Source organism: Excalfactoria chinensis, chromosome 3 (genome assembly GCF_039878825.1).
Source record: "Excalfactoria chinensis isolate bCotChi1 chromosome 3, bCotChi1.hap2, whole genome shotgun sequence".
Taxonomy (NCBI): Eukaryota; Metazoa; Chordata; class Aves; order Galliformes; family Phasianidae; genus Excalfactoria; species Excalfactoria chinensis.
The window spans coordinates 100,983,815-101,007,281 of NC_092827.1; the positions used below are offsets into that span (position 1 = coordinate 100,983,815).

General features: G+C 45.2%; 1 protein-coding gene across 1 annotated transcript in view; it reads right to left on the reverse strand.

Annotated features, from left to right (window-relative positions):
• The window catches only part of RIN2 (Ras and Rab interactor 2), a 59,916-nt gene extending 42,243 nt beyond the window's left edge, over positions 1-17,673 (reverse strand). The window contains exons 1-2 of the mRNA XM_072332971.1: positions 17,571-17,673; positions 16,743-16,872 (exon numbers count right to left, since the gene is read on the reverse strand). The gene's annotated coding sequence lies outside the window, so the exon portion shown is untranslated. The remainder of the gene's footprint in view (positions 1-16,742; positions 16,873-17,570) is intronic.
• Between the last annotated feature and the right edge of the window lie 5,794 nt (positions 17,674-23,467).

Genomic DNA, 23,467 nt, shown 5'->3' on the forward strand with positions numbered 1-23,467 from the left:
TTCCTATTTGGACACACTCGGATATGCAGGGGCTGTCAGCCAGTGCACGCATCGGGGCCTGTTAAATTGTTCTAACCCAAAATGGAAACAGCCACTGCCAAATTTATAAACTGATCTTTCTACATCTGGTTTCAGCTAGTCATCACTCCTGCCCCAACCAAGTTCTTTGCTTGCAGGATTATTATTTTCCCTTTGATTTGAGATCCTGCTCATTGGCAGCCTTTTAAGATACTAGAGGATAAAGAGGAACGACTTTGAACTTGTTTTGGCACAGCGCTCTCAGGAGAGGGTTTATGTCTCACTAGATTTTGGATAGATCCACTGTCTCACAGCTGTCTGCCCACTATCTATGCTGAAGGCAAATGTACAAAGAAAAGCACCTGAAAACTCCACTGGAAAAGCACTCCTGCTTTGATCTGACTGCCACCACCGCAACAGACACTGTATCACTCTTTCCAATAGGAGCACACAGTTGGGCAAACACCAAATCCCTCAGCAAAGCCAACCCTTCAGCTCTGTTGAACATGGCATGCTATCAAGAGGATTGTGTTTGCTGGTAGTGCTGTCTCTTTGCTTCCCCTCCAAACGGTTTCCTCACCCTCCTGTCTTCCAGCAGACAGCCTCTTCCTGCTTGCTCCTGTGGCATACTTTCCACATTACTGAGAAGGAATAAAAACCAAAGTCATTTCCTCTGGCACGACACTTACCAGTGAAGGATACTACCAAGCTTCTTACAAAAGAATGATTGTATGCTGATATATTTGTGTCTTGTTTTGCTTGTACACATGGTATTGAAATACATTTAAAGACTGGCATAGGTTTGGATAACCTTTCAGGAGGTTCACAGTCATCCCACATTCCCTGGCCTGTCTTAGAAAACTACAATTTCTTGCAGTATCTCAGTAACTTCCAGGTCAGTCCTTCCAAAAACAGGAAACACTAAAAGCAAAAACATTTAGAAATGTTTTCAAACCTCTAGACAAGGGCTGCTCCTTAAGCAGTGCCTCTTATTTTATGATGATGGTGGTACAACAGTAGAAGCTGAACCTTGACACCAACAACCCACTACACGTTGTTGCCGTGTGACAGATGGCAGCAGAGACACAGCCTGACAAAATGTTTAACACTGAGCTGCAGTCAGGAAGCAAGAAAAGGTTATAGTTTGGAATGCAATACTGTTTCTGAGAAGTTTACTGCATATTCCTTGGTTGGAGTAAGTTCAGTAGTTTGGAGGCAGTCATGTTCGAGGTCATCTTCATCCTCACCTACTGCTAAGAATACTGCAGTGTTCAAAAGGTTTGTTATGCTCAATTCTACATCCTCCCAGTTCTGCTGAGGGACAACTAATGGCCTCCTTTAGCTTCAGGTAAGCCATAAGCATGTGTGGCACAAATACTTTTGTCCCAGAGTCACTTGCCCGTATCAGGAGTACAGTGGCTGCCACTGCCCTACGACATGATGCACTCAAGGTCCTAATCTCTGTGCCATGACCCCTAGGGCAATACGCAACCTTTCAGGCACAAACAGTTCAGGTCTTTATTTTTCTTTTTACCAGTCCTTCAGAGGTACAGTTACCGGTTTAGCCTGCCTTGATTGTTTGACCTGGGGTTCCTAGAGCCCACGCCCAAGGTATTACCACATTCTTTATCTCTCCAGGTAGTTCAGACTGAGATCATTCCCTTAGCTAAGACCTGCACCTCCATAGTCTTGTAACTCATTTAGTAGATCTCCACCTAAAAGTGACTTGTCTCTGTATTTTCCCATTCAAAGGCAAAAAATCACCTGACTTGCCTGATCCAGAGGTATTCAGAAGAAAGCATAGATCTAACACCATTAACCACCTATGCTGCTCTGTTGGAGCCTTTGGCAAAGGACAAGCATTTGTTACTACCGGATGTATTTCCTGTGTGATCTGATTAATTACGCTCAGATACTTTTCTAACCTGTACCCCTCCCCATTTGGCTTCTTGACAGGGTAGCACAGCTGTATTATTTTTGGATTACATATCTTTGTGCCCCTGCCTACCTTTTAGTTTAATCGGATACTGCTTCTGCCTTACTGCTTTACCTCCACATTTCAAAATTACTGTCCTTGCTTGCTTTGAGTGTTCTGAGATTTTGTTGACTCAAACTGGAGGAATCAGTGCATCCTCATTACCCCACTTAATGTCATCATGGGATCTGTTGGTGAGAGCTTCAAATCTATCCATGGTCTCCTTCAATCTTCACCTAAAGTCAGTATTTTCTCCGCCTGTCTTAACACTCATTCAAAACCTCCCTGTAGCATCTGTTATATCAGCACAGCAGCCTGTTCTGATATTCTTCCAAAACGTTTCAGTCTGACAATCTAGTGGGCAGCCCCTTTTCCAATGACCTTTTTGTGAGCTGGTAAAACACTGTTCCTCTGCCAAGCACAGGCTCTGCGGTTGTCTCCTTGTACTCCATTGTGGTCCTCCTCTTGGAGGTCCTTTTCCCCCATCTTTAGTGCTGATGCCATTACTAATTACTATTCTCTCCTGATTTTATTTTCCAGTTTCCTCTCTGATACTATATACCTTCCAGGCAACTTCCAGTAACTTACTCCAATTGGGAATCCTCTCCTATTTTCTGTGATTTGTGCCTGATGTTTGGATTCAACTGCTCCATAAAAACAGATGCTGAGTCATATCCCTTTCCTTATCCAGACCCAAATCAGTGTATTTCCTAGCAGTGGCATCCAGTCTATTGAGAAGGGCTGACAGGGTCTCGTTCCTATCCTACACCACCTGGTATCATTTAGACAGATTCTTTGCTTTAGGGAGAACATGTCTCACCCCAAATGAAATTGATTTCCAATATTTAGCCAATAGTTCTCATTGACCTGGATTATTCGGGTCCCACTTAGAATCAATGAAAGGTAACTGTGCACCACTGTGCCCTCTGAGCACAGATTCTTTCTGCTTCTTCCTTCACCTTTACTAAAGCTACACTTCTAAACCATTCCAGTCTAGATCCTGAGTTCTAATAGTAGTTTCCATCACCTTAACTACCTTATTTGGGTCCTTCCTGCATGCTCCTGCCAACTCTTCCCGTGAATATATACAGCACTTCACCCCATTTGCCCTCCTTTCTTCAACATTAATTCTCTTAAAACATACAATGGCCAGCTATGATTGCAATATTCCACCAGTTGTCTGCTGGTGCATGGATCCCCTCCCACTCCTTCCAACATTTTAGCAAGCAACCCAGAGAGGGTGTCCGCTGCTTCCTTCCTCCCCCTTAGGAAGGCTTACTGCTCATTAGAAAAGAAATATAATACACAGGACACACAAAAGAACAGTAACTTAACACAGACTAACAACAATAACCTGGTAAGACTTTGGGGACTCAAACCCTTCAGTCTTCTCCCACAATGGCTGCCCAGGAGGGACTCAGCACCTCTCTTCCTGCATGTTGCCCATGTGCTTCTGGCTGAACTCCAGGCATCCTCATTAGAGTTAACAACCCCAGCTGCTCAGTACTGACTTATCAAACAATTTATCAGTTACTCAGAAACAACTTGTAAGTCTGACAGACAAACCACAGGTCAGAAACCAACGCAGATCTATCCAAGTCAACTTATGTTTTACACTTCCTATTTTTGCCACGGAGATATCCTTGTGACTCCTCTTTTGTTACAAGCCTAGCCAGACATCCAAGGAGTTTAATCCCTGGTAACAAAACACCATTAATAGTAACTAGGTATTATAGGAAGTAGTGAAATTTTCAGGCAATTTTTTCCGGAGTCCCAAGACATGCAATGGCCACCAGCAGTTACACCAAGAAAAAATTAACTGAATATAAGTGTTCCCTTGCACATTGTTCCAATGAGATAACACACAGCCCAGTGGTGTTACCCACAAAGAGCTCTTCGGTTATCCCCACCAGAATCCTAATGACAACTCACCGGAGTCCATCCTGGACACCTTCCAAGTCATTCTGGCCTTCTGGCTGAGGACAAATCTCTAAGGATGTCTCTTCAGTCTTACTTTTCTGTGCTTCCACATACACCATTATTTCCACTTTGTCATATTACAGTCCTAATTAAGGAAGGAGATCGCTTCACCTGCATTTTTAAGGGCTCGCCAAAATGGACACTAACATTCTTAAAACTGTAACTGTAATAGACAGGAAAAATAACCTCACAGCACCATAAGGTAAGAGTACAGACTTGAGCTTGCGCCCACACTATGGCACGAGGGTTCTTGTAATGAAGGGATAATTACCCAGTGGTTGCAGTACACACATGTACAGAGGTGATAAATTCACTGCTAGCCATCAGAAGATGTTTTTTATTTGCCAGAAGCACAACTTCTCCATACTGTCAAATGCTCAAGTTGCACTTCACTTTGTGCTCCAATGAAAAGTAGCAAAATGTGGTTTCATTCAATCATGAATTAGTAGCTCTTTATGACTGCACGTGTATCAGTGAGCTGCTTCGTAGATTTGTTTTGTTTTGTAAGAAAACAAGTGTTTTGCAATTGCAAGCAAGTTTTTTTTTCCTATTTGGAAACAGCTTGCAAAGATTTTTCTTCATTTTATCCCTGTAGTTAAAAGAAGTAAACTGTTGTCTGAGAGCTACCTAATGCTTAAGAAGCTACATACAATCATAGAACCATTAAAGTCAGAAAAGACCACTAAGATCATCCAGTCCAACCAACCCATCACCACCATGCCCAGTAAACCACACTCCCCAGTACCTTAGAAGAATCAGTAGAAGAATTTCCCTCAGTATCCACAAGCATTGGAATGAGGTTGAATACAGAGTACACTTAACAGTAAAGAAGAAGAATCAACGTGAAACCCATCCATCACTGAGCATATCTGTTATTCCAAAGTCTACCTAAAAGCTTGTACCATTGTGACTGCTGAATACAAATGCCCAAAGCATATTTTGCTGAGCACCTCAACTCCAGCACAGCATAAAACTCTAAGCTGACTGGCTGGAGAACAAGCAACACTATCTTTATCTTACATTCATCTTCTGCACGGATCATACAAACTCCAGCTGTATGTCAAGAACTATGCCAAGAGCAACAAGGAGCTGCACAATTACCCATCCCAAGACAGCCACCCATAGGATACTACAACCAGTGCTATGCACAAGGGTCCTCGGACAACTACATATTAGTCAGCAAGGTCAGCTACCTCCACACTACAACAAGCTGCATCAACAAAGAGTGACATCCATCTTTGCTTGAAGGTTGTCACCCTGACCTGACCTCTGAAGGCCACTTCCAACTTCTCCCCTCCCCCCCCACCCCCCCACCAAGACTTTATGAGGGTGTATATTCCTTTTCACCATACCCTTTATACATAAGAAATAATTACATCAATTATAAGGCCTCGTGTTGCGAGTTGCTCTCCACATTTTCTGTTTTGAGTAGCAGTCATTCTTGCTGGGTTTGGTGGCTTTTTTTCCTTTTATTTAAGAAAGGAATGATTTTGTTTTATTTTGAAACGAACAAAACAACGAAGAATAAATAAGCAGAAAAAAAGAGTTTACATTTCTTAAGGTTCATGTGTCACGTGCCAACTAGTGCAAATCTGCAGAAATCCTTGGATCCTGGAAGGACCGATTTTCACCATCCCAGCAATACTGAACTGAGCCACGTCAATCAAAACAGCTGACTTGAGAGGACTTGAGCTACGCTGTTCTGGATTTCTTTTTGCTTGAAGAACAATTGCACGTCACTGTTCCAGTACACCTGCACACCACAGACACTACTGGCTTTACTGATCTCTGCAGAACACTGTGGACTGCTGTTACCAGTTCCTCTAGTATGACCAGAACAGGCACAAACTCCCAAGTTGAGAACTAAGGACACAATGTATTTATCAATGAATTCAAATGTTTTTGCAGAAGAAAAAAACATTAGAAGAATAGTGCTGATGTTTTGATTTTAACTAGCACACAAAGAAAACTACAGGAAAATCCTTTACTTCATTAAACAAAACTCGCTGCTCCCTGGACAAAGTCCTCCCATGGCAGATAGCAAAATATTTTTGCCTATGCCGGAGTTTTCAGTGACCAAACCTAGTTAGGATCCACTGGCAATGAATAGATGTGTAGAAGGCTTGTATCAATGGTTGTTCTGGCTTCAGAAATAAACCCAGTGATGAACAGGGTTCCTCCCCCCACCAGAGACTTCTTGCCTTTGATGCTGTTAAGAACCAGTGCTGCTGACCTGTATTGTGGAGAGAGAAAGTTATTGCCAAGCTTGGAATGCTTAGTTTGCTTTGGTTTTTTTACTGCTCTGTAAAAAGTAAGTCATGTCTATGAATCAGTTCACTGTTGTACAAGCATGCCAACACTGCAAACAGGATAAGCCCTCCAGCACAGCACTCTCACTGTCCTTTTAGCTGTGCCATATACAGAAAGGAGATAAAATGCCTCAACTTGTTTCATAAAGTTACTAGGGGTTTAAAAAAAAAAAAAAACAACCAAAAACGACACACAACAAACACACACCCAAGAGCCCAGAGAAAATAAACCAAGTCTCATCCTTCCAAGCCAAACTATTCAGTGATACTACTATGCTAACTGCTGCATTAGGAAAAATTAGATAGGCTTTCAGTTACACAACCCATTTTCCAGTGCTTCAGCTGAGGCTTTCAAACTAAACACAAAGTAAAACTCTGACCATTTTTCTTTCTCCCTACACTAAGGTAGACATCAACATAACAAACATAACAGGTATGTGGATATCTGAAAGACAAATGGGAGTCAGAAGCAGGAGAAGCATATTTGGGAGAGATTTAGCAAGAAGCCCAAGGTGCTTATGTAGGGAAAAAAAAAAGAAAGAAAAGAAAGACTAATAGCAAATATTCTATAGGCCATGAGGTGGTGATTATTTTATGAGAAAGCTTACCCACAACTTCAACCAACCTATGCTTTTTCTTTCCCTCCATACAACTAACCTACATCTTATGTGGGGAATTGGGCTAAGGAAGTCACTTAATAGGATTTGCTTGTCAGACAAGGGAGTCCCAGATACTCAATACTCAGAATCTACAATTTTGTTTCTAAATATACTTTGACCAATACAATGTGAGAGAAACCAAACACGATGTTCTATTCTGATAAATGCTTTATTGTTTCCTCTTTCATCCAACTCCTTGACAGCAGAACAAATTAGATTGGAAACAAAAAGTTTATCACATATGCCTATGAAACCCAGGAAACTCAAAGCTGAAGGCTGTTGAAATATCTGTCCCAGGTAAACTCCACTCCTCTTCCTTTCTTTACATATACACTGTGAGACAGATAGCACTTGCCTCAACAAGTTTCCTGGCTTGGCTTTCAGTCTGCACAATTTCCAAGTCACATAACCATAGGGTTATCCTTCCTGCCCTCATGTTGCTCCTGTGATCCTCCTTCAGAGAACAATTGCTTTGCCTGACCTCTCCCTGTATGTTTTTCCTCTGATAAGCACCACGGGCACTTCCTTCATCTCAATGTCCCTTCCCATGCCACTTCTGACTTGCAATTCATCAACAGTGCCACAATTACATTACTGCTGGTTCCTGGCTCTCTTAACTTCATCCATCAAAAGCTCTCACTTCCCATTCTGCTTGACTTGACCAGCCTCAAAAGCCCAAGTCCCTACACCCAACTCACCCTCTACTGCAGCTGAACTCCCAGGGATAAACTCTATCCCTCTGGCAGCTTTCTTCCCTGCATCTCTAAGTTTTCCACTCAGCAACATAGTTCTCTTCACTTTTTTTGGTGTGTTTTGTTTTGCAGTCTTTGCTACTCCTTTCTCCTTAACATCTGCATAAGGTTCCCAGTAAGAAAGATGTATTACACAAGATATCATCAAAATCCTACATTTTCCAGAAGTTTGAGGAGCCTTCCCTGTTCTTCCAACAACACACCTGTATTGAAGAGGGTGGTACAAGATGACAACCTCAACAATTCACCTAGCTGCTTCCCTCCTCAAGTCCCTCAGTGTTCACTGGGATATTCACTCCCCTGTATAAAGAGCAAGGAATCAATGCAGCAGCCACCCTGTCTCTTCCAGCAGAGAGAGAGATGTCAGGCCTCTCCCATGCTGCCTTCATCTGGGCAAGGAGGAATAAAAGTGTATCTTCTCTCCAGATTTTGGGATAAGCAGCTTTACCTTCCCTATCTTGCCTACTTTTGACCCCTCATGGGTACAGGGAAGATTATCATCCCTCAGCTTTGCTTCTCACACATCAAGACCTAAGTTGCTCTCTCCCTGCTGGATTTGAGTTCACAGGAACTGCTAGGGGAACTCCTAAAGAAGGAAGTGTGGGTGTTTAATTTTTCCACTCTTCACTTGCTTGAGTAAACATTTTGTTTTCTCCTCTCTCCCAGCACAAAGAGTTTCGAAATAAGTGCTTTAGAAGAATAAGCCTCATTCAGTGAAATGAGGTTAAAGTACAAACAAGAGGCTGCTCTAAACTAAAACACCACGGTGACCCCCCAAGTTTGGGCTTTGTGTTACATGTATGGTTTGGCAAAGTATTTGTTATCATCACATCTTTGTGCTTCTAACCTGGATGAAATGCAATCAAACCCAGAAAATGAAGTATGACAAAGCACCTTCTAGGTTTAACCCCTACTGACACTTGTACCAGAAGATTCCAGTGACTGCTAGCAACAAACATCCATAATTGCGGTGCATAAGGAGCTGGGGCTAAGTATACAGGAATATGTTTGTCTTTTCATTTCTAACTACCTTACTCAAATGATTTTTGTTAACAGAAATAAACAGCAATTCTCTTTCTGGAGACAGTAAAAAGACTGCTAATGGGTGAAAATAATTATTGAGGTTATATACCAGTTAGCATGGCATTATTTTATTGCTTCCGCATCTGGTGCCAGTTATTTTTGTACAGCTTCTTTGTATCAATTCTGCACAGTGAAAAAAACAAATCTTTATCAATAAGGCCTACTAACTGCTCTTATAACAATCATCAAGTTCATTCCTCCCAATTCCTCTGTATCTCATCTATTATGCATTCTGTCCACAAACATAAACTCACACTTCTGGGGAGATGTACATCTCTAAAGTAACTTGACCTGCTGCAGCTGAGCCATTAACCCTGAAACTTAGTATTCCTTCCCCATTCTGCATTCATTCCGAAACCACAGCACCAAAATGCTCATCAAGGAGAAAGCAAACATCCTTTTCACTACCTTTTGTTTACAGCTCATGGACCTGAGCTTGTGTGCAATATCACTGTTCCCACCAAGTTCTGCAACTTCTCTTACTTGCAAGTTTCCTTCTGCAGCAAGAACCTGCATGATGCTCAACACAAAACTGGTTATCATCTTCCCCCTAAAGACAGGAATCAAGCACATTCCATTACTTTCCCCAAGGCTTGCATACAGGACAACTGGAGCTCCACAGAAAGATGTGGCCAAGACCAAAACATCCATTTGGTGATGAGCACCCACCTAAAGATGAGAAACTCCTAAGCTGGCTGCTGGCTCACTCTCCCTGTTCTCTCCAGCACCAGCCCAGAAGGGTGGCTGCATTCAGCTGGGCTTCCAAATGCCCCTATCTAGGGTTCAAGCAGGAATAAAGCTCTTTTACTTTCCTTTGCAGCCTGAAGAATAACAGAACAGCTGTTGCCAGCTGCTGGCCTGAGCATGATCAGCTCACAGTTCTCTCATTCACCCTCAGCTCAAAGGGTGAGAATCACCTCCCCCTGCCCCTTTTTCCTTTCAGCTAAAAGTTATAATCTGAAGCATATCACTACAGTGGCCTGGCTTCTGGGGAATCTACTGTTCTGCGGTGCATGAAGAGATCCAGACTGTAACCCAGCCTTAAGTCCATTACCACACCCATGGGCAAATCACTTTGCACTCTGATTTCATTTCTTCGCCCATGCTTTGCCTAGCTTACTCATGCTGTTAGCACTCCACCATTGCTTCTCCACTCAGCTCCACACATTCACGTGCTAACAGTGCTGCAGAGCTTAGCAGCAACAGCTATTTGTTGGAACCCTGCACGTTCAGTGAACTTTTGACAACTTTTCCTTGTTAACCTCTCCAGCAGAAACGCATTCCAAGCCCACAAGCAGCTTCAAACAGCTGCCATGCTTATTAGCAGCTTGCCACAAGAAAAGCCTCTTTCCCCCCAGCCTCCTTAAACACGTGAATTCCCAAGGAAACACACCTATGCTTGCACACACACATTTCACACCCACAAACAAATTACACTGACACCATCACATCATGCCCAGACCTGGAACAGTTTAATTTGCTGTTTCATGACCCACCAAGGCTACAACTTGGAGACTACATAGACATTTAGCATGTTGAAGTGGCACTGAAACCAGAACAGATATTTTAAGGGTTGTTAAGGGTAACCCTTAATTCAAACCCAACAGAGGAAGGTTTAAGGTCTTGCTACGGTCAATGACTCCTTGAAGAACAGGGAAGCAATGCTGGCCCAGTAATGAGTTTAAGGAGCCAAGCAAATAATCATATCGCCTCCAATTAAAAGCTGGCATACTTGGAGAAAAGAAAGCTCTGGAGAGACCTCAAGGTGCCTTGGAGGGAGTATATAAACAGGGGGAGAAATGGTTGTTTACAAGGGTAGATTCTGATAGGCCAAGGGGGAATTGTTTTAAACTGACACAGGGGAGGTTTAGGTTAGATCTGAGGAGGAAGTTTTTCACTCAGAGGATGGTGATGCACTGGAACAGGTTGCCCAAGGAGGCTGTGGATGCCCCATCCCTGGAGGCATTCAAGGCCAGGCTGGATGTGGCTCTGGGCAGCCTGGTCTGGTGGCTGGTGAGCCTGCACATAGCAGGGGGTTGGGATGAGATGAGCACTGTGGTCCTTTTCAACCCAGGCCATTCTATCATTTTATGATACTTCACACAAAGCTTTCAATTAAAAAGCAGTTGTCTACTGCAGCCAGCAGATAACATACGAGTAGAAGCAAAGAATTCCATCAAACAATCAAGAAGTCTCTCTAAAGGCAAGAACAGCTTTTAGCCCAGGATCAGCATCTAGCCAAGTGCATTACTGATTCCTGCCCACATATCCCTTTTCTTAACAGAACTCTCAAGAAAAATAGTGGCAGAAGATGCATGACATACCAGTATCCCAGGAAGCTTCTTTCTGCAATTAAATACATTATGCCGCCTTGGGCAACCTGTTCCAGTGTTTCACCACCCCCTGGGTACAAAAACTCCCTCATCACACCTAACCTAAACCTCCCCTGCTTCAGTTTAAAACCATTCCCCCTTGTCCTATCACAATCCTCCCTTGTAAACAGCTGTTCCTCCTCCTGTTTATACGCTCCCTTCAAGTATTGGAAGGCCACAATGAGGTCTCCCCGGAGCTTTCTCTTCTCCAAGCTAAACAAGCCCAGTTCCCTCAACCTTTCCTCGTAGAAGAGGTGCTCCAGCCCTCTGATCATCTTAGTGGCCCTCCTCTGGACCCACTCCAAGAGCTTCACATGCTTCCTGTATTGTGGGTCCCAAGCCTGGATGCAGTACTTCAGATGGGCCGAGTAGAGGGGGACAATCACCTCCCTCTCCCTGCTGGCCACCCCTTTTTTAATGCAGCCCAGAACACAGTCGGCCTTCCGGGCTGCAAGCGCACACTGCTGGCTCATGTCCAGCTTCTTGTCCACCAGGATCCCCAAGTCCTTCTCCGCAAGGGATGCCACCTCAAGACAAAAAACAGCTTGGAAGACTCAGACTGAATATTCTGGTCCAACAGTCCAGCAAAGCGACATATACAACCCTCATTAAATATAAAGATGGATACTGCTGGAAGTTTTCGAGTTTGGATGCCCCAGTTAAGATACTCCTATTGAAGTGATATGATTTTAAGTAGCAAATAGTTAACATTTCTGCCACAGTATCAAAGCACACCATTCTTTTAGTAAATATTTATCTAACAGTGTAGACACCACAGCTAAAGGCAGAAAAGCCCAATTCCTATTAACTGTAAATAGGATTTTGGGAGAACTCCTAGCAACCAAGATGACCATAAACAGGATTTGGGACTGCCAAACTCACAGCTGGTTTTTAATAGCTGCTGCATACCCCAGTCTCTATCGGTATCATTGCAACTCAGAACAAATAAGGCTTTACAGAAGCCAGAGACAGCGTATACAACCCAGAAGGACTTAGTGGTTTCTTTTGCCTTTATCTGCTTAAACCCTTAATGCAGCATTAAGGGTTAAATGCAATCTGTTGTTCTATGCTGCATGAGAGATCATTTAAGGAAGTGCATCAATTAGTAAAAGTATGAATGGAGAAAAACTGATGGACCATTCATAGCTAATATTGTAGAGTATGCACAGCTGGCTGAATGGAAAGTTAACTGAGCACGAGCTGAGCCAATGCTCTACCTTCCTTAAATTCATTATTCTTTGCACGCACCAGACTCCAGCAAAATGCTCCCAATGAGATCCTGCTACTGAAATAAAGGATATCTTCCTATTCCGACAGGCTCACGGAGCACATACAGTCCTGACACAGAGGAAGTACTTGTAACCAGTCTGTCCCTGCCCTGAAAGGAAACATCCTTACAAACAGAACTGTGCAGGAAACACAACATCCATCCCCACTTGGGAACTGCAAAGCTCAAGAAAAGGAAAAAAAAATAAAGAAATAAGGAGCTTTCCTGTCCCAGCACATACAATGCCCCCCAGTATCTACACTTCCGTGCTGCAAAAGGCGGTGAGAAGACTGCTGATGTTTGAAGACTACTTTCTTCAGCTCTTCCATTTCCAAATCAATTGGTGCCTCCGCCCAACAACCCAGGATTAAATGTGATATTCTGCTTAAGATCCAGACGTTTCCTTGGGTTTGCATTATGTGCTTTTGTGGTAGGCCCCGAAGCCTGCAATGAACTCTGCTACATGATCAGCACTCGAATGAATGATGCTGAACACCAAGTTTCTTGTTAACGTCCCAAAGCAAACCACCACTACTCTAAACAGCCGCCTCTAGACTCTTGTAAAAACCACAGGCAAAGAAAGGTTAACACTGCGGTGCAGAGGCAGATAGTCTGAGTCACCTGCAGCAGCCTGAGGGTTCCGAGGCAGACAAACAGGCAGAGACCTTAGCAAACAGAGGACAAAGGCCAAGGGTTCTTCCTTCAGAGCTATCTGACACACTCAAATTATGGTTTTCTATCTTGCATCAACTACTCTGAACACTGAGAAGCAACCTTGCTTAAGAAGACCCCGACCAGCCACTGCTAGAACAGCTTATTACAGCAACTTACCAAATGCTGCCATCTCATAGTTGCCAACATTTAACTTGTCCTCAGGAATTACCCTCTCAGCAAGTTACCTAACAAAGTGTGCCAGGGCCCCACTTGGCACAAGGATATCTATTCATTCTCATCAAGATTACGCTGTTGTCAACAAGCACTTAAAATATCAACTGAAGGAGTAACAGGAAGACAAGGCTACAAATCTACACACATGAAAGGGAATGTTAATACATGTAGTGCAAACCGTATATGAAAAGAAAGTAGCAAGACCTTGTTGAAGCATAATTCCAGGATGAAAACGACCCAAGTCACAGTCAAAGAACCATGGGGATAATTATGCGTAATATGGATCTGTATTCAGCAATTAGAAAGCAGAAACCAAACTTATCACTTGGGATGCAAAACCAGAAGGGAACCATTTAAATGTCTAAAACATTTGTTGGTGTATTTTTTTCCCTTTCCAAGACACTTGTGAGAGCACGTTCAGAGTACCACGTTTAGTGCTGGGCATCTGGCTAGAAGGCATTCATATACCAGAGCTAGAGGAATAGGAGCAACAACAGCTTTCTTTCAAGAGAAGCCCCTCAAAACGTAGTTGTTTCTGCCTCTAAGCTGGTAAGCATGAGACCAGGAAGGGATGGCAACAAACAGCTCACCTCATGACAATGAACAGGGCCCCACTGTGTGCAGCAGGGCAGCAACAATCTGCAGCTACACAATGGCTCCCTGGTATTTAAATATTTACCAGGTGATTCAGTGGTTTCAGGCTTTCCAGAGCTCAGGAAGATGACACGTGTACACGCAAAGCAGGGCTTTTATTCCTCAGAGACAGGTCACAGAGATCTCCCAAGAACTTTCTTTTACAAGGTTGTCTTGTAAAGAGAATGAGAGAAAATGCAGTTCCTTTGGGTTTGCTCCACGGATACCACATGCACCACTTGAAGCAAGCATTTTAAATGTGTGTTTCACTAGGGCTGTTGTGACTTGGTTAAACAGCGCAGCAGTTTAAGAAAAAGACTTGTGCTTCCACACTGCACTAACCTCTGTCTTTCTAACCAAAGGAGGTGCTGTTAAGGGCAAAGAAATCCAGTGTAGAAACAGTCATGGGCTCAGTGTGATGCCTAGTAGGTCCTTCATTACCTTTTATTTCAGCTGCAACATTAGGGAACTGGAAGGCAGAGGGAAGATTGTTTGTATTGGTCTATCCATGAGAGGGCCTTGAAGCCAAATTAAAACAGGCCATGATATCACGTGGAGCCCAGAATAAGAGCAGGACCAGACCACATAAGCACTCCAGATTCATCAGCCAAGAATGTGAAGCAGTAGCAGCCGCCGTTTCACAAACAAACCGTGCTACAGCTCATAGCAGCCGAGACACAGAGAAAATTCCATGTTCCTGCCAATCCTTCCTCCCTGTCCTGCCCAAACTGCAAACACTCAGATTCCCAAATAACTATGGCAGGATGAACCATCACGCGATTCAGGATTGGGTAACTGCAGGTGGTAAAACATCAGAGAAAACTAACAACATGAACTAGTCCTATCATAGCATTTATGGTGCTTATGACCTAAGTGGACTCAGAAGCCCTTCCAGCTCTTGTTAATTTCTCTGCAAGAAGACTACACTGCTTCAATAGTAAGAGATAATGGCACTGCATTGCATCTTGCTGTAGCGCTTTGCATGTCAGGAAGCAGTTATCTGCTGAGTTCCACACTTAGACATGCTGGAAATAAGAGCGCTATACCCATCCAATTCCTACTATGTGATCTCTGTACTTCATTGCCTTAATTGACTCCATTTAACAGAGTAGCAAATATTCAGTTACGTTACCATCCTCTCTTCCAACATATGCCACCAAATGAATGATGGCTTGAACAAAGCAGTTTAATTGGCAACATTTGATTCTGCTTAACATTCCTGCTGTGCAACTCTTCACTAAAGAATGTTAGAGGGTTCTATTTCTGTGAGGCACGTATTTTGAAACATTTCTTACTACAGATTAGAGTTACCATAAATCTCTTATTTTCAAGAGCTGCATGGCATGACAAGCATTTAGGCCCACAGGCAAATGCTGTTTACCCACAGCGCCTGCAATGTACACGACCACAGCATCAGTTATTTGTGTGTAATACACCAACACACCTCAGCCTGCTAGAGCAATCACTACATCTGGAAGGAAAGATCTCTGTTGCTTAGTCCCTTTTATCCTCTGATCCAAAGCCCCTGACGTGGAAAAAAAGACATGTCTTTCATATAAATACACTTCAGAACAACCACAGCCAACTGCCTGTTGTCCTGTTAGCCCCATACCAAAGTCTTCACCCAGCTGATCATAAGCTACGTGCTTCAGAGAACCAGGAAACATGATGCTGCAGCAGAGTTTACTGGAGGTGATGGCCACACATCCCAGTGAGACCTCAGTCGAGCTGATGAACACAAAACCTGTGGGTGTGTAAAGAACACTGCAGCAACCCGCTGAAGTCTCACACTGCTGACAGGACACAGTGCTGCCAAAGTAACCGGAACTGCTCAGAACCCACCTGAGCCACATGTGCTCTGACAAGCAATCATAGATTCAGGTGTTCTCAGCACATTCAACACAGAAGTCCCTCAAGCCATCAGCAGCTTTTCAAGCAGACTCCACTCCTGCACTTGACATGCTCAATTTCTCAACAGACTGATATCTGTGTTAGTTGTCCTTCCAAGCCCTTTGCCAAGAGGAAACTTGTATTAGCACACACATGAGTCCTCACACACCTATCTGTCAGAGCCACCTCACCCTGGGGTAGCACAGCATGATCACAAACCCAGTGAGGAGTAAAGGAAGCTAACAAAAAAATACAACCTCTTATAAGTACACAAAAAAGGAGCAAACTGATCTACAGATACCCACTCAAGAAAACATTCTGCACATGATTCAACAGCAATTTGGTGAGTAGATGCCTAGAAACATACAGGAATCTTGTTTCACGTAGCTTTCCCACCATCATTTCAGTATTGCTGAAATTCTTGGTAATTATTACTTACTTTGTGTTTTAATTAACACAAAGAAGAAGGCAGCAGATTTGCTATGAATCCTCTCCAAGAAATTAAATGCATCCTAGGATTACACACAGTAAAACACAGGATGGCTCCACATAAGTATGCTCAGAATTACAGCGCTTTTCTTGCTTCACTGTACAATTAACATACAGTTTATTTTGCATGGCCGTTCTGCTCATCTATGTCAATACACAGATCTCAACTATTAAGGAGAATCACAGGAACGTAGGGGCTGGATGGGACATCTGGAGATCACTGAATCCGACCTGCTAAAGCCAGATTCCTACAGCAGGTCGCACAGGTCCAAACAGGCTTAGAGTATCTCCAGAGGAGGAGACTTCACTACCACTCTGTGCAGCCTTTTAGAGAAGTCCAACTCTAACAAAACTCTTCACAGATGTAATCAGGCCTAAGACAAGGTAAGAGCTTTATACAGTGCTGGTACAACAGATAAATACTCACAGAGTCAAAGCAGATGTAGCCGAACCAAAAGCAGAGCTGCAGGCTCGTGCAGCCCGCAGCTCCAAGCGACTGCTCTTCTAAGCGCTGCCTCACGAGCCATAGAGCCTGCAACCTGGACAAACAGGCAGTTCTGCAAAGAAGATTAATTCCAGTGACTTCACAAGCCTCCCAGCTGTTCTCCAAAAGCTGCGTTCTAAGAGCAAAGGGACACCACCGTCATGTTTATCCTGGCAGCTTCTGCCTGCACAGAAACACCAGGTGGAGGCCACGCTGGATATGAGGAAGCTCTTTATAATAAGGGCAGCGAGGCAGTGGCATGGGTTCCCCAGAGAGTGGAGGTGCCCCATCCACGCAGACAGCCAAGGTCAGGCTGGACGGGGCCGCGAGCACAGGTGGAGCCGTGGGCGTCCCTGCGTGTTGCAGAGGGTTGGGATGGATGGCCTTTAGGGGTCCCTTCCAGCTCCAGCCGTTCAGCGATTAGCGCTCACCCGCAGCAGCGCAGCTGTGCCGGCGATGCCCGCGGAAGGCGCTCCCCAGCGGGTGAGGAGCGGGGCTGGGCAGCAGGTGAGCAGGAGACAAAGCGCTCACACCCCGAGCAGAACAGAGCGCCCAGGCGTTTAAAAATTAACTTGCAGGGTAACATTCACGAGGAAATAATTAAAGAAACAAAACGTCAAGATACAGATGCCGTCCCAACCCGCCCGCCAGGCCCCGCGGAGCTTCCACAGCGCTGCCGACGGAGCGCGGCCCCCACCTCCCTCTGCGAGACAACAGCCCCTTGTGAGCCTTCCCCCGGCCAACCGGCCTCCCCTGCCCGCCGCCCCTTACCTCGCGCAGCCGGCCCGCAGCGAGCGCAACCGGCGGCAGCAGCCCGCGGCCGGCCGGGCAGGGGCACGGGGAGGAGCCGCGCCGCTGTGCCGCCTCTTCCCGAGGCCCGGAGCCGCTCCCCCCGGCACAGCGCCTGCGCGGCGCCGCGCTCTCCCCGCGGGGGTCGGGAGGCGCCTCGCTGTGAGGGTTGTGGTGCTGCTCGGCCTGGAGGGTGTGCGCGGTACCCGCTGCCATTCTAGGCCCTGTACCTCATAGAACCATTAGAGTCGTTGGGATTGTTTCGATCACAAAACGAGGAGAGCAACGTTTCCGTTCCATGTAGGCAGCTGCGTTCTCCATAAATGGAGCAGAGGTTGAAGTGCCAGCAGCCATGTTGTGGAGAGCAGCTGACACGTTGAGCGTGCCCACAGCCCCACAGCGGTGGGGAGACGCGATTAAGGGAGGCAGGGCAGTCTGCATAGTGCAGGAGGTGACCATCCCTCCGCACCGGCACTGGTGAGGCTGCACCTCAGGTGCTGCACTGAGGGCCTGGAGCGTGTCCAGAGAAGGGCAGCGGAGCTGTGAGGGGTCTGGAGCACAAGTGTGATGGGGAGCGGCTGAGGGAAGCGGGGCTGTGCAGTGTGCAGGAGAGGAGGCTCAGGGGAGACCTGATGGCTCTCTGCAATGACCTGAAAGGAGGCTGTGTGAGGTGGGGTCGGCCTCTGCTCCCAGGGAACAGCCATGGGATGAGAGGGGATGGCCTCGTGTTGTGCCAGGGGAGGTTCAGGTTGGCTGTTAGGAACAATTCCTTCTCCCAAAGAGCAGTGAGGCAGTGGCACAGCTGCACAGGAGTGGTGGGGTCACCATCCATGGAGGTGTTCAAGAAAAGGGCAGATGTGACACTGAGTGACATGGGCTAGATCAGTAACAGACGGGCTGATGGTTGGACTTGATGATCTTAGTGGTCTTTCCAACCGTAGTGACTCCATGACCTCCATAAAAATGGGCACTGATCCCCAGCCATTATAAGAGACCAGGCAGGCTCACAGAGACAACCACCAGCAGCTTCTGTTGATGTAATCACAAGCTGTCTTTGGACAGAGTGGTGTGAAACTTGGGTGAACTGGAGGCAGCTGAAGCAATCCTGCTGGCAGGTTACAAAAGCTGATCTGCCTTGTGTGAGCCACCCCAAGAGCTACTGAAACATCTCTGCTCTAGCAGAACCAACGTGCAAGCTGAAGGCTCCAAGCATTGGTTCAGTGCCCTCAAGGAGTTGACGAGCCTGAACAAGAAGCAGCATTTAGCCTTCCTGCTGCACCACTCACCCCTGCAAGGTTTTGGTAGCTTCCTGGTATGATTTGGTTTTGACAGAGCCTGGGTATCATGTACTTTAGCTCTGTAAAAACAGAAATCACAATTACAGAACAAAACAGTGTTACCGGCATCTCCAGTGTTTTGAGTAGATACCAATAATGTTCGCTCATCTGTGGTCAGACCTGGCGACTGCAGCAAGGAACAACAATAATTCAGCCGGATTCTCTCATGGTGGCCAGTGTTTCTGTGTTGAGACTATGTCCCCTGGGCCCTGTCCTAGGAGCTGCCACAGGACCCTGAGCTTTGCAGGAGGAAAGAGGCAACAGCGCTCTTGTACTTCTTGAGCTAGAGGCTACATAAGTGAGAGAACACAGTCTGGAAAAATTATATAAAGGATTGTTTCTGCTTCCTCACATGGCCTTTCTGATAGGCAATGAGAAGAATGTCCACCTCCTATTTCCTGCACTCATGGCAGAGCCACTCTTTGATTCCTCACTCCTTTTTGTCTTCTTTAAGGTTGACAGCAAAGGACTGGAACTGAGTTGTTTATGATTGCTGGTCACTGTGTCCATGGGAGGAAATGACTTTGTTATTACTTGATGGCACTGTGCACACAAGTTCATCTCTGAGCATTATCCCATTAAGGGAGATCTGGCCAACAGCTTTTCAACACTCCCCCGCATCAAGACAAATTTCCATCATGGAGTTCTGATGAGACATCCAACAGCCAGTTTGTCTTCAAGCTTCTCCCTGACAGCCAGGAAATGAGTAAGCACAAATACTGCATAAATGCACTTCCAACTCAGTAACGCTTACTTTTTACCTTCTATTTAAGTGGGTTGAAAAACCAGGTATTCAGATAAAGTGTGTAACAGCGCAGAGACTTGGGAGCACTTTGACACAACAGCTTTTAAAGAGTGTGTGGACCAGAAAGCCCCCTCCACCCACACTGCACATGTTGTGCTCTTTGGGAGGACTGATGCAGGCAACCCTCTCTTATCCTGAGTTGGGAAGTGCCAAGGCTCCACACCTGGCCCTGCCAGCAGCCCTGTTGGATCAGGGAGCAGGGAAGGGACGTAACGAGCCTCTGGCTGCCAATGAAGGCTCACTCCCGCTACATGTGTGCCAAAAACTATTCCTCATTCTACAGCTCAAGCCAGAGTGACATGAAAGCAAGGCTGTCCAGAGAGACAGTGGCTGCCAGACATTAGCTGTGATTAATCACAAGGAATATGGGAAGTCAGAGCCATATTCTAATCACACTACTGTTGCCTAGACACCACGTGAGCAGGAGGGAAGAGGATCTGTGTCTGGGTAACTGTCTCCTTGCTCCACCTGAACTCTGAACTGCTGAGACTGTTGCAGACACACTGCTGATATATAGCAACTTGAGCTGATTCTGATTTGGGCATCAGTTTTGAAGTGCTCACTAGCTGTAGAGAAAACTAGTTTCGACCTTCATTATGGTGATAGAGGTGCTGGCAAATGGGAACACACTCTCACTGTCAACCAGAAATGGATACTGGTATTTCCAGTCCTTCTTCTGAGACTGTCCTAACTTGCAAGAAGGTAGTGATTGAGATTCATCCTTCATCTTTATAACACTACTGGAAAAGAAAGGGGGGTGGGGGTGGGGGGAGAAATCAGTGTTTATAGTCTGGCCATAAAATTGTTTACTCAGTAAAGTCAACCGTGTTTCAGCTTTCTAGTTGCAATGAGAAGTGATGTCTACAATATCCATTTATGAGAAAACATCACTGGGGAGAACTGTGATCAACTTGTTTTGTGTCGCTTTTGCAGGATGTTTTACCAGTGCACTGCTTAACCAGCCCCAACAAAAATGCATTAATTTAATTTCAGCTTAATTACCACTATTAACCTATTGCTTCCTGAAACTTGCACTGCTACAGCATGCCTACGTGCATTCTTTTTAGTGCCTGTAGGCAATGCTGTTCTCAGGTGGCAGCAGGCATTTGTTTTATCATTTCTTGGCAGCCAGACCACTGCAAGTCTGGAAGAGAATCGGGCCCTCCCTTTGCTTGGATAGCAACTGGAGCACCATTATTTGAGGAAGGAAAAGAATGGCCCAGAGCTGTGTTGAAAGCTCTTGTCTTTATTAGTGGAAGTATTACTGTTTCCCAGTGTGCTCTGAATTTATAGCCAAATATTTTCTCTTCAGATTGGAGTTGCTTGTAAAAGCTGCCTGCTGCAGAAGCTGGGGTACAGCCCTACAGTCTGAAGGATGTCCTCAGGCTGACTGGAGTTAAAGCCCTCATTCTTCTCTGGGTGGGGGGGCAAGTTCATCTGTGAAAAGTAGGAGCATCTAATACAGAGATTAACACAGTTAAAGTACCACCAAATATTGTCACCATTCCTCAGAAAGTCCTGATATGGTAGGAAGCAGGAAGATTGGATCATACCTGGAATGTAATGCATACAAGATCAAGTTCCGAAGCAGTTCTGGCCATAGACCTCTCCATCAAGTTAAGCAGATTGCTACTTACTTAGATCTGGAGCTTACTTTTCTGCACGGAGAGAGCAGTGATAGCCAAGAGCAAGGGCAGAGCTGCAGCTAGCCCAAGGCTTTAAGCCATCTGCAGTTAAATCACATCCATAGTCTACTGGTAGACAAGAGTGGGGTAACATGAGTAAGTAGCTTTGTGAGTAAGGATGCCAAGATCTGGCCTTCTAGATTTAATACTTTAATCTGTCCAAGTGCATCACTGCTGTAATTACAGCCACAGCACAGTCCTTGAGTAGCTGAAGATTAGAGACCGTTGATAATCCCAGCTATGTCACACAGATGAAAGCTATTAAGTGGATTTACAGAGGACAGAAAGTATATAGAAACTCATTATTTTCCCACTGAGACAAAACTGTTCATTAGTATATGACAGAGAGCATACTCTGGAAAATTGGAAGCGGGTTATTGAAAATGAGCAAATCCCAGTAGTCCTAACACAAACGTGATGAACTGGTTATTAATAACCAATCCAGCAAGCTCTGTCACTAAGATTCAGTACCATTCCTGGTGGTATTTGTAAGTCTTCATGCCCTAGATGGTACCGATCTGCAGCATTAGAGAAGGTAACTCTAAAGTCCAGGATCTCATTGCAGTCAAGGCAAATTTCAGGCAGAAGGGTGTTAAGTTCACACACACAAAAACAACAGCAGAGTTCATTTTAACATGTTACTTCAGACATTCCCACTGCAGCTGATACATTAATTACACCACAGTTTTTATTAATTCGGTCTTTAAAGGCTCCCTTGTGAAATCTTCTTGTGTGAGCAATTACAGTAAGCAACTGCTCCGGTTTGAAGTGGTTTCATTGCACCTGCTGTCCCCAGGCTGTACTAGTTAATTGTTTTTGTTTATCCCATCCTACTCTTCTCTAGTGATTTGCTTGGCACCGCAAAGATGGCTCACACCACTTATAAAGTGCTGTTTATTCCTGGCAGCCAGAAGTTGAAGATGTACCTCCTCTCTTGCTGTGAGCTGCAGCCCACTTCAAACAGCTGGAGGGGAAGCGAGCAGATGCTCAGCTGTGCTAAGAGGTCTGATTACCGTTACAGCGTGGAGAAAAAGCAAACACACAAAAACATACCTGCAGTTTGTCCCTAGTCCTGTGTCTGTGTATTTCCCTTTGAGAGGTGTAGCTGTATGTCTTGTTTGTGCTTCAGGAGCTTTCCAGGAAAAATAACGTGGTGGGAGTTCCTGTGTGTGCTGACCTCCCAAGGTCAGCAGCTGCAGTTTCAAGGCTGCTAATAAAGGATTTGGGCACTGAACACCCTAACCATTAAGCACCTACTTTCTAGGGTGTGGGTAGCAAGCCCAGGCATCTCCTTTGAGGACAGGGAGAAGCCTCAGGTGGGAAGTCTCACTAGGCAGCCCAATGAGTCCTGGGAAGCTGTGGCACCACAAAGCAGAAAACACTGCGTGGAGGGATCCAAGCTCTCCTTCATTCCATAGATGAACGGAAAGGAAGGTAAGTGCTTCAGTTCTGCTAGCATTAGATGGAAATCCTGGGGGCCTTGGACTGCCCCCCTCCTCATGCAGCCTTTTTCTAAAGTGAAGAAAACACAAGGCCAAAACAAACTAACAAGCAAAACCCCCAAAACAAAGCCAAAATCAAAACATATTTGGCATTTCACTCTGGCACAGAGTTGGGACTGGGAATATCTTCAGAGTCCAACAGCCTACTGGAACAGCTCCAAATTGTGACAGAAAGCAGCACTATCTTTGAACTGGAAAACTTGTCGTGGGGAAGTGTCTACAGTGATACAGCATCCTTATGGATTCCAACATACTTTTTGGGTTGCCAACAGACAGAAAGAAAGCAAATAAGACAACTGCTGGGTTTGCACCAATGAAAGACAATTTCTGCATGAGCATCAAAGGCTGTACCTCGTCCCTTTACTCATGGACAGATACAGGATCAAATGGGTCTTCTCTGCTCCTGGAAAAAGCTGCATATAAGTACATAAATAATCCCTTCTGCTTCTTGTGGTGGATGTGGTGGCTGCTTTAGAAGAAAGATGTCACTTTGGCAGCGGCTGTTACAAAGGCATAAGCAAAGGTCCTTTAGTTGAGGTTGCTGGTCCCG